This window comes from Neomonachus schauinslandi, chromosome 6 (genome assembly GCF_002201575.2).
Source record: "Neomonachus schauinslandi chromosome 6, ASM220157v2, whole genome shotgun sequence".
Lineage (NCBI taxonomy): Eukaryota > Metazoa > Chordata > Mammalia > Carnivora > Phocidae > Neomonachus > Neomonachus schauinslandi.
In genome coordinates, this window is record NC_058408.1 from 83,374,696 (window position 1) to 83,383,983 (window position 9,288).

General features: G+C 43.3%; 1 pseudogene; it reads right to left on the bottom strand.

Moving 5' to 3' along the window:
• Window positions 1-6,779: 6,779 nt before the first annotated feature.
• Window positions 6,780-7,257, bottom strand: LOC110586043 (annotated as a pseudogene).
• Between the last annotated feature and the right edge of the window lie 2,031 nt (window positions 7,258-9,288).

The following is a 9,288-nucleotide window of genomic DNA, read 5'->3' on the forward strand; positions in this document are numbered from 1 at the left end:
AATGTGTATTCCGTTGCTTTGGGATGGAATGTTCTAAATATGTCTGTGAAGTCCATTTGGTCCTGTGTGTCATTTAACGTCTTTATTTCCTTGTTGATCTTTTGCTTAGATGATCTGTCCATTTCAGTGAGGGGGGTGTTAAAGTCCCCCACTATTATTGTATTGTTATCAATGTGTTTCTTTGCTTTTGTTATTAATTGCCTTAAATAATTGGCTGCTCCCATGTTAGGGGCATAGATATTTACAATTGTTAGATCTTCTTGTTGGATAGACCCTTTGAGTAGGATATAGTGTCCTTCCTCCTCTCTTATTACAGTCTTTGGTTTAAAATCGAATTTGTCTGATATAAGGATTGCAATCCCAGCTTTCTTTTGGTGTCCATTAGCATGGTAAATAGTTTTCCACCCCCTCACTTTCAATCTGGGGGTGTCTTTGGGTCTAAAATGAGTCTCTTGCAGACAGCATATCGATGGGTCTTGTTTTTTAATCCAATCTGGTAGCCTGTGTCTTTTGATTGGGGCATTTAGCCCATTTACATTCAGGGTAACTATTGAAAGATAGGAATTTAGTGCCATTGTATTGCCTGTAAGGTGACTGTTGCCGTATATTGTCTGTGTTCCTTTCTGGTCTATGTTGCTTTTAGGCTCTCTCTTTGCTTAGAGGATCCCTTTCAAGATTTCTTGTAGGGCTGGTCTTGTGTTTGCAAATTCCTTTAGTTTTTGTTTGTCCTGGAAGATTTTTATCTCCCCTTCTATTTTCAATGACAGCCTAGCTGGATATAGTATTCTTGGCTGCATATTTTTCTCATTTAGTGCTCTAAATATATCATGCCAGTTCTTTCTGGCCTGCCAGGTCTCTGTGGATAGTCTGTTGCCAATTTAATGTTTCTACTATTGTAGGTTACATATCTCTTCTCCCAAGCTGCTTTCAGGATTTTCTCTTTGTCTCTGAGACTCGTAAGTTTACTATTAGTTGTGGGGGTGTTGATCTATTTTTATTGATTCTGAGAGGGGTTCTCTGTGCCTCCTGGATTTTGATGCCTGTTTCCTTCCCCAAATTAGGGAAGTTCTCTGCTATAATTTGCTCCAATATACCTTCTGCCCCTCTCTCTCTTTCTTCTTCTTCTGGGATCCCAATTATTCTAATGTTGTTTTGTCTTATGGTACCGCTTATCTCTCGAATTCTGCCCTTGTGATCCAGTAGTTGTTTATCTCTCTTTTTCTCAGCTTCTTTATTTTCCATCATTTGGTCTTCTATATCACTGATTCTCTCTTCTGCCTCATTTATCCTAGCAGTTAGTACCCCCATATCTGATTGCATCTCATTAATAGCCTTTTTGATTTCGACTTGGTTAGATTTTAGTTCTTTTATTTCTCCAGAAAGGGTTTCTCTAATAACTTCCATATTTTTTTCAAGTCCAGCTAGTATCTTTAAAGTGATGATTCTGAACTCTAGATCCAACATCGTACTAATGTCCGTATTGAGTAAGTCCCTGGCAGTCGGTACTACCTCTTGTTCTTTTTGTTGAGGTGATTTTTTCCATCTTGTCATTTTGTCCAGAGGAGAATAGATTAATGAGCGAACAAAATGCTAACAGGGTAACAATGTCCCCAGAAAATATACTCTAAACAAATCAGAAAAGACCTGAAGCAGGGGGAAAAGAAAGGGAAAGAGAGAAAAAAGAAAAAGAAAAAGAAAGTAAAAGAAAAGATAAAGATAAAAACAAACAAAAACAGAACAAAACAAAAAAAAACAGAATATGATCAAATATGATCAGGCTGGTACATAGATCAGTGCCCCACACTAGATTTTGGGTGTATTTTGGTCTGTTAGGAAAAAGTGCCTCCCAAAATTTTAAAGAAAGAAAAACTTATATATGTACAAAAATAAGGGTTGATATGATGAAGGGATGGAATATGAATATAAAGATGAAAATTATAAAAAATTTTATAAAAGGAATTGATAAGACGTTGTTTGAAAAAAGAAAGAAGAGGATTTAAAAAAAAAAGAAAAAAAAAGGGAGAGAATGTGATCAGGCAGGGGAGTAGAAAAAACCATACAGTAGAGATTTAGGGTATATTTTGATCTGTTAGAAGAAACTATCTCAAAATTTTAAAGAGAGAACAACTTATATATATATGCCAAAAATACGGGTAACTACTATGAAGGGAGAGAATATGACTCTAAAAATGAAAAATAAAAATGTTTTTTAAAAAAGGGATTGATAAGGGGGCACCTGGGTGGCTCAGTTGGTTGGGCGACTGCCTTCGGCTCAGGTCATGATCCTGGAGTCCCAGGATCTAGTCCCGCATCGGGCGCCCTGCTCGGCGGGGAGTCTGCTTCTCCCTCTGACCTCCCCTCTCTCATGCTCTCTCTCTCAAATAAATAAATAAAGTCTTTAAAAAAAAAAAAAGGATTGATAAGATGTTGGTTGAAAAAGGGAAAAAAATTTTTAAAAAAAAGACAGTTAAAAAAAATTAACTTTGAAAGACTACAGAATTATGGTAAAAAAGCCATAGATTCTATGTGCAGTATTCCCCTAGCGCTGGAGTTCTGCCGTTCTCATGGATCGGTAAACTTGGTCTTGGCTGGCTGTTCTCGCTGATCTTCTGGGGGAGGGGCCTGTTGCCGTGGTTCCCAAATGTCTTTGCCGGAGGCAGACCTGCCCCGCCCTTGCCCCCTCCCGGCTAAGTAATCTGCTCGGGTTTGCTCTCAGGGGCTTTTGTTCCCTGCGAGCTTTCCGTACAGCTTTGGAGGCGGAGAGTGAAAATGGCGGCCTCCCAGTCTCCGCCCCAGAGGAGCCGAGAACTCGGGGCCCCGCTTCTCAGTGAGCCCCCAGAGAAAAGCCGTCAGTCACTCCCGTCTCCCTGGTCTCCGGCCGCACTCCGTGCTCACCCGGCCTGTGACCGCGCGTTTCTATCTCTGGCACCCGACCCCGTGCAGAGTCTCCAAACCCAGCAGATCCCTGCGGCGCACTCCCGCGCGGCTCCTCCCAGGGGAGGAAGGTGAGTCTCCCCGGGTCTGCCGCTTGTTGGGTCCCTGCTGGAGGAGCAGGGGCCCGACTGTGCTGCGGATCACGTATGGCAACCCCGAGCTGAGAGCCCGCGCCTGGGCTCCGCCTCTGCAGCCGGCTTCCCTGCTCCGATACCTGGGAGCTCTGCCACCCTCAGGCACCCCCGGTCTTTCTGTGACCCGTGGGTCCTGAGACCACACTGTCCCGGAGGGTTCCACCTCCCGCTTAGCCACCAGAGTGACGTCCCTCAGCGAGCAGACTTCTAAAAGTTCCGATTTTGTGCTCCGCGGCTCTATCACTTGCCAGAAGCGGCCGCCGGAGGCCCCTCCCCCGCCGTCTATCCTCCCGAATATCGCCTCGGATTCACTTCTCCGCACGTCCTACCTTCCAGAAAGTGGTCGCTTTTCTGATGAGAGAGTTGTTGCTCTTTTTTTCTTCGATCTCCTGTTGAGTTTGTAGGTGTTCAGAATGGTTTGATCCCTATCCAGCTGAATTCCTGAGAGGAGACAAAATCCAGGTCTCCTACTCCTCCGCCATCTTGCTCCGCCCCCCTCATTGCTTTTTCTGAATGTCTGCTTTGCCAACAATTATCTACCCGGAATTCCTGACACAGCTCCAGGGCCCAGGCAGTTTTCTGGTGACAAGAAAGGTAATTATCTGGATACCTTCCATCATTGAGGGGACTAAGGCTAATTTTGAATCTGTTATCTTGCCTTCAAAGACAGAGGAAAGCAAGGGAATGAGGGAATTTTTAGAGGTGATGAAAATGTCTTATATTTGGATGATGGTGGTGATCACATGACTCTATAAACTTTTGACTCCTGAACAACATGGGTTTGAACTGCACGGGTCCACTTATACATGGATTTTTCCCAACAAATAACGTACAGTACTGTAAAAGCATTTTCTCTTCTTTATGATTTTCTTAACAATGTTTTCTTTTCTCCAGCTTACTTTATGGTAAGAATACAGTATAGAATACATAGGACATACAAAATACGTGTTAATAGACTCTTTGTTATGAGTAAGGCTCCAGTTGAGAGTAGGCTATTAGTAGGTAGTTAAGATTTTGAGGAGTCAGAAGTCATACGTGGGTTTTTGACTGCATGGGGGTTGGCGCTCCTCACCTCTGCATTGTTCAAGAGCCAATGCAAATTGACAAACAGTTCCACAGTGTGTTTTGGCGTTTCTTGCAAGCTGCGCTCTGGGCACTAACCAGCCAGAAATACAGGCTGCCATCTTACTAACTGCCAGAAAATACAGATCTCAGAACAAAACACAGAAATGGAAGTGGAGCCTCTCACCATTTCTCCTGATGACTCACTCTCGAAATATTTGTTCTAAATTCCCATGTGACTGAATTCTTCTGTTCTGGAGATATTAGTACTAAAGAAGGAATACTCCTACCCTGGGTCACAGCAAAGGTTTTGCTGAATGGAAAGCTGAGACTGCTATCTCATCATTAAAAGTGACTAACATGACTAAAGAAATTAGAAAAAAAATAGTAGTAGGGGTGGGTGGGATGATGGCCTTTGACTATCAGTCATTATAGTCAGCTGCCATGTTGGGGAAGGATGGTTGAAACTGGAAGAAATCCTTGCGTTTCCATGGCAGGTCATGGAAAATTACTTGACACTCACAGGTTGGATCATCAAAGTCTCAGGTCTCTCAGAACTAAAGGTTTAGGTTAACCCAATGCACAAAGAAAGTTGACTAGTGAGGGGTTGACTAAGGTCAAGAAGGACTAAAGCTAGAACTGTTTACAGAAAGCCCTGCCATGGACTTTAAGTGGAAAACCCCCAGGCTTGTCCTCTGGAACAGATAAGGGGAGATAGTCCTAATGTGCACCTCTATCATTTTAATATTTAATATTTATCATTTAATATTAAACTAAAAATCATTTCTGGTGGCTGATCTATAACTCTGAGTGTACGAGGAAGTTTATCATGTGATGTGACTGACTCTCCCTCTACATTCAAAATCTAGATTGCCAAATTATAGGTATGCCTCCATGAGATAACTGAAGAGGTAAACGAAAGCCTTGACTTTTTGTTTGATTGCTTTTCTCATATATATTCTTGCTTTGCATTGGGAGCAAGCCCAAGGAAAAACAACTGTGAACCCTGGCTGGGTTATTATTCTTGATTCTGGGTGAGGGGTAATGGCACCATGAACTGAATGGGAGAGAAGAGAAATCATCAACACCTGCTATGACCTCTTGGCCAACTCAAGAAACGAATACTTACGGCCTCTGCCACCATTCCTTTGCTTGCTAGTGAAGTCTCTGAGGAATGAACAGTTACTACCTCCATTTTAATAAACAAATTATGGGCTTTTTTCTTTTCCCTTTTCATCTCTCTTCCTTTTTTTTTTTTTTTTAAGATTTTATTTATTTATTTGTCAGAGAGAGAGCACACAAGCAGGGGGAGCGGCAGGCAGAGAGAGAAGCAGACTCCTCCCTGAGCAAGGAACCTGATGCGGGACTCGATCTTAGGACCCTGAGATCATGACCTGAGCTGAAGGCAGACTCTTAACCGACTGAGCCACCCAGGCATCCCTCTCTTCCTGTTCTTTACCATTTTGTGGTAGTGGTTAAATGTACCCATGGTTTCTGGGGTTACTGTGATCTGAGACAGAATCATAGTGGAGGAATTTATTTCAAACAGACATCCTGGCCCGGGAACACAGGATCTCAATGACATTACTGAATCTCGAGGCAATGGCTGAATGTGACTTTGAGTTGTCTCTGGTTGGGAAAGTGATGTGCAAAGTTGCAATTTTATGTGTGATAATTAGACTATGTTAAGCAGAGCCATCTTTCAATATGTGTGAGTAAACATATGTGGGGGGTGGGCAGCCAACACGTGTAATTTCAGAGAAAAATCCTGGGATGGCTCCCTGGCTTGCAGCAATTCTCTATAATGGAAGTGGCCCCTGACACCCATGAGTGGATCTGCACAGTCATGCCTGCTTATGTTAACTTTGGATCTCTGGCCCTCCTTGAACAGAGTCTATCAGAGTCTCTCTTAGAAATTTGGAAATTTATGGGAGGTACACACAATTGTGGTCTCCGGAGCTGAGTTGTGCTAACAGCTGTGCTATAGAAGAGAAGTCCACAGGCTGACTGAGCTCTCTAGAACATCTCTCGCTGTTGCTCTTCCTAAAGAGGCTCAGTTGTTCCTTTCTTCTCTGGATTCAGTGATATACACCACTGACCTCTCTAAGAATATCTATTTTTGCCTCTTGACCTACTTAGAGTCAATTTCAGTTATTTGCAACCAAATGAACAACATAGAGAACAGAATTATAAATCTATACAGATTAGAGTGATGTTATCTTATAAAGGATTTTAAAGTTCTCAAAGTTCTCCTGAGGAGTTTCTGTATAGATAATAATAATTAATAATAATAATATAATATCTAAACTAATCTTTACTTCCAGCTCAAGTTCTGCACTGGGCACTTTCCTTGCAGTAACTTGTATCCCCACAGTGGTCCTCTGAGGCGAATATTACTCTTTCCTAAAAAAATTGAAGTACAGTTGATGCGCAATGTGACATTATTTCAGGTGTACAGCATAGTGATTCGACAATTCTATTTTTTCTCTATGCTTTCCACAGGTGTGGCTACCATCTATCACCATACAACGCTATTATGATTCTTTTGACGGGGGTGGGGTGAGGGGCACCTGGGTGGTTCAGTGGGTTAAGCGTCCGACTCTTTTTTATTTTTTACAGTCTTGAGGTCTTTTATTTTCTTTACATTTATCATGCCATGAATTCATAGGGAATGGATTCCAGCAGTTCGGGCTCCTTTCCATTAGTTCTCACAAAGTGTGCTTCTCTGGGTGGGGCAGGCTGGCGCTTCAGCTGAACCCAAGTACCTTTCTCTTTGGCTTCCTTCTTTTTCTGATCATTTTCCTTCACACGCTTCAGGAAGCTGTCTTGGCTCTTTGAGTGTTTAATATGCTCAATGCGTACATTAATTCTCTTGGCAAGAATCTTGCTCTTAACTTGTTTGTTTACAACAATGCCAACAGCATGCTGAGTAACATCGTAGACTCTTCCAGTTTTGCCATGGTAACATTTGTGGGGCATTCCTTTTGGACATTCCCTTGATGTCCACAGTATCACCTTTCTTATAGATTCACATGTATGTGGCCAAAGGAACAACTCCATGTTTTCTAAAAGGTCTAGAGAACATATAGCGGGTACCTCTCCTCTTTCCCTTTGTGTTGGTCATTTTGGCGAATTACTGAAAGATGGCGGTTCCGGCCAAAAGGCCAAGCGTCCGACTCTTGATTTCGGCTCAGGTCATGATCTCAGGGTCGTGAGATTGAGCCCCACGCTGGGCTTCGCACTGGACATGGAGCCTGCTTGGGATTCTCTCTCTCCCTCTCTAAAAACAAACAAAAACCCCTCAAAACCCCCAAACCCAATACTATTGACTGTATTCCCTAGGCTGTACCTTTTATTCCCGTGATTTATTCATTCTGTACCTGGAAGCATGCACCTCCTACTGCCCTCATCCATTTTGCTCACTCCCTCCACCCCCTCCCCCCCCCTCCCCCCTGGCAACCACCAGTCTGTTCTCGGTAGTTACCGATCTGTTTCTGCTTTTTATTTGTTGTTTGTTTATTCATTTGTCAGGGGATTATTGCTCTAACCATATTTTACAAATAACTGTAGCTCAGAGAGGTTAACTAACTGACCCAATAGCACACCTCTAGCTAAATTGTAGAGATGCAATGAAAAATCAGGAACTCACTTAGATAGTGAGCAAATGAGCCAAGATCCAGTCCAAGACTTAATGACTCTGAAAGACATATGTTTAGCTACGAATTTGTTAATTCAGTAAATATCTACTGAATTCCTAACGCAACAGGAGGCAGAATACTGGAGACATCAATAGCTTGGGTTCTAGAGCCAGAGGTTCTGTATTTGAATCTTCCGAGGCTCTTCTGATTTCAAGCTGTGTGACCTTGTGAATGATACTCACCTTTCTGTGCCTCTGTTTTCTCATATAAAGGTAGGAATGGTAACATAACTACTTAATTGAATTGCTATGAAAAATAGCTCAGTTAAGGGGTGCTTGGGTGGCTCAGTCGGTTAAGCATCTGCCTTCAGCTCAGGTCATGATCCCAGGGTCCTGGGATCGAGTCCCGCATCAGACTCCTTGCTCAGTGGGGAGCCTGCTTCTCCCTCTCCCATTCCCCTGTTTGTGTGCCCTCTCTCTGTCAAATAAATACATAAAATCTTTTAAAAAATAACTCAGTTGATACATTTAAAGTGCTTTGGGCTGCGCTTGGCACATCAGTGATAGCTATTTCTATGCTAGGAGCAATGAGTAAGTCAGGAAATGTCTCTGCTTTCATGTGCTGGGGGTGAAGATAGGGAGGAGGTTTCCTATTTAGAGAGGCTGGCCAGGAGGAGGCTCCCCTGAAGAGGTGGCATTGTACCAAGATCCTGGAGACGAGTGCTTTGGGAAGAAGGAACAGCAGGTGCAGGTCTTGAGGGGAGTGGGAATGCAGCACGTTCAAGGCGGGGCCGGAGTGGCTTCGGAGAGTGAGCAGGTGGGGGTGTGGTAGGACAGGAAGTCAGACAGGGTATTGGGGCCAGATCCTGAAAGCCCTGAGGGCCTAGGCAGAGTCTGGATCTATTTAAGGCACAAACAGTGGCATCAGAGAGTTGAGAACAGAAGAGTGACATTATCTGATGTTAGTTTTAAGAGATCAGTCTGGCTGAGGTAAGACATCTAGGGGCTGATAACATAGAGGGCAAGGGCAGATTCAGGAAATTGGTTGGGGGCTAGCAGGAATTCTGGCAAAAAAAAAAAAAAGATAGCATCTGAGATGAAGGTGGTAGAAATGGAGGTGAGGACAAGTGGTCCAATTCAGGATATGTTTTGAAGATGGATCGTTGAAGATTTGCTAATGGATTTGCTGTCTGTTATGTAGGGAGAGGGGAATCAGTGACTTCCAGTGTTTGGTCTCAGTCAACAGGTGGGTGCCATTCCTTTAAGCAAGATAGAAAGTATTTCAGTCCCGATCTTGTTAGAAGAAAGAAATCGTACTGGTTATTTTTATTTTTTTTTTAAAGATTTTATTTATTTGAGAGAGAGAGAATGAGAGAGAGCATGAGAGGGAGGAGGGTCAGAGGGAGAAGCAGACTCCCTGCCCAGCAGGGAGCCCGATGCGGGACTCGATCCTGGGACTCCAGGATCATGACCTGAGCTGAAGGCAGTCGCTTAACCAACTGAGCCACCCAGGTGCCCTCG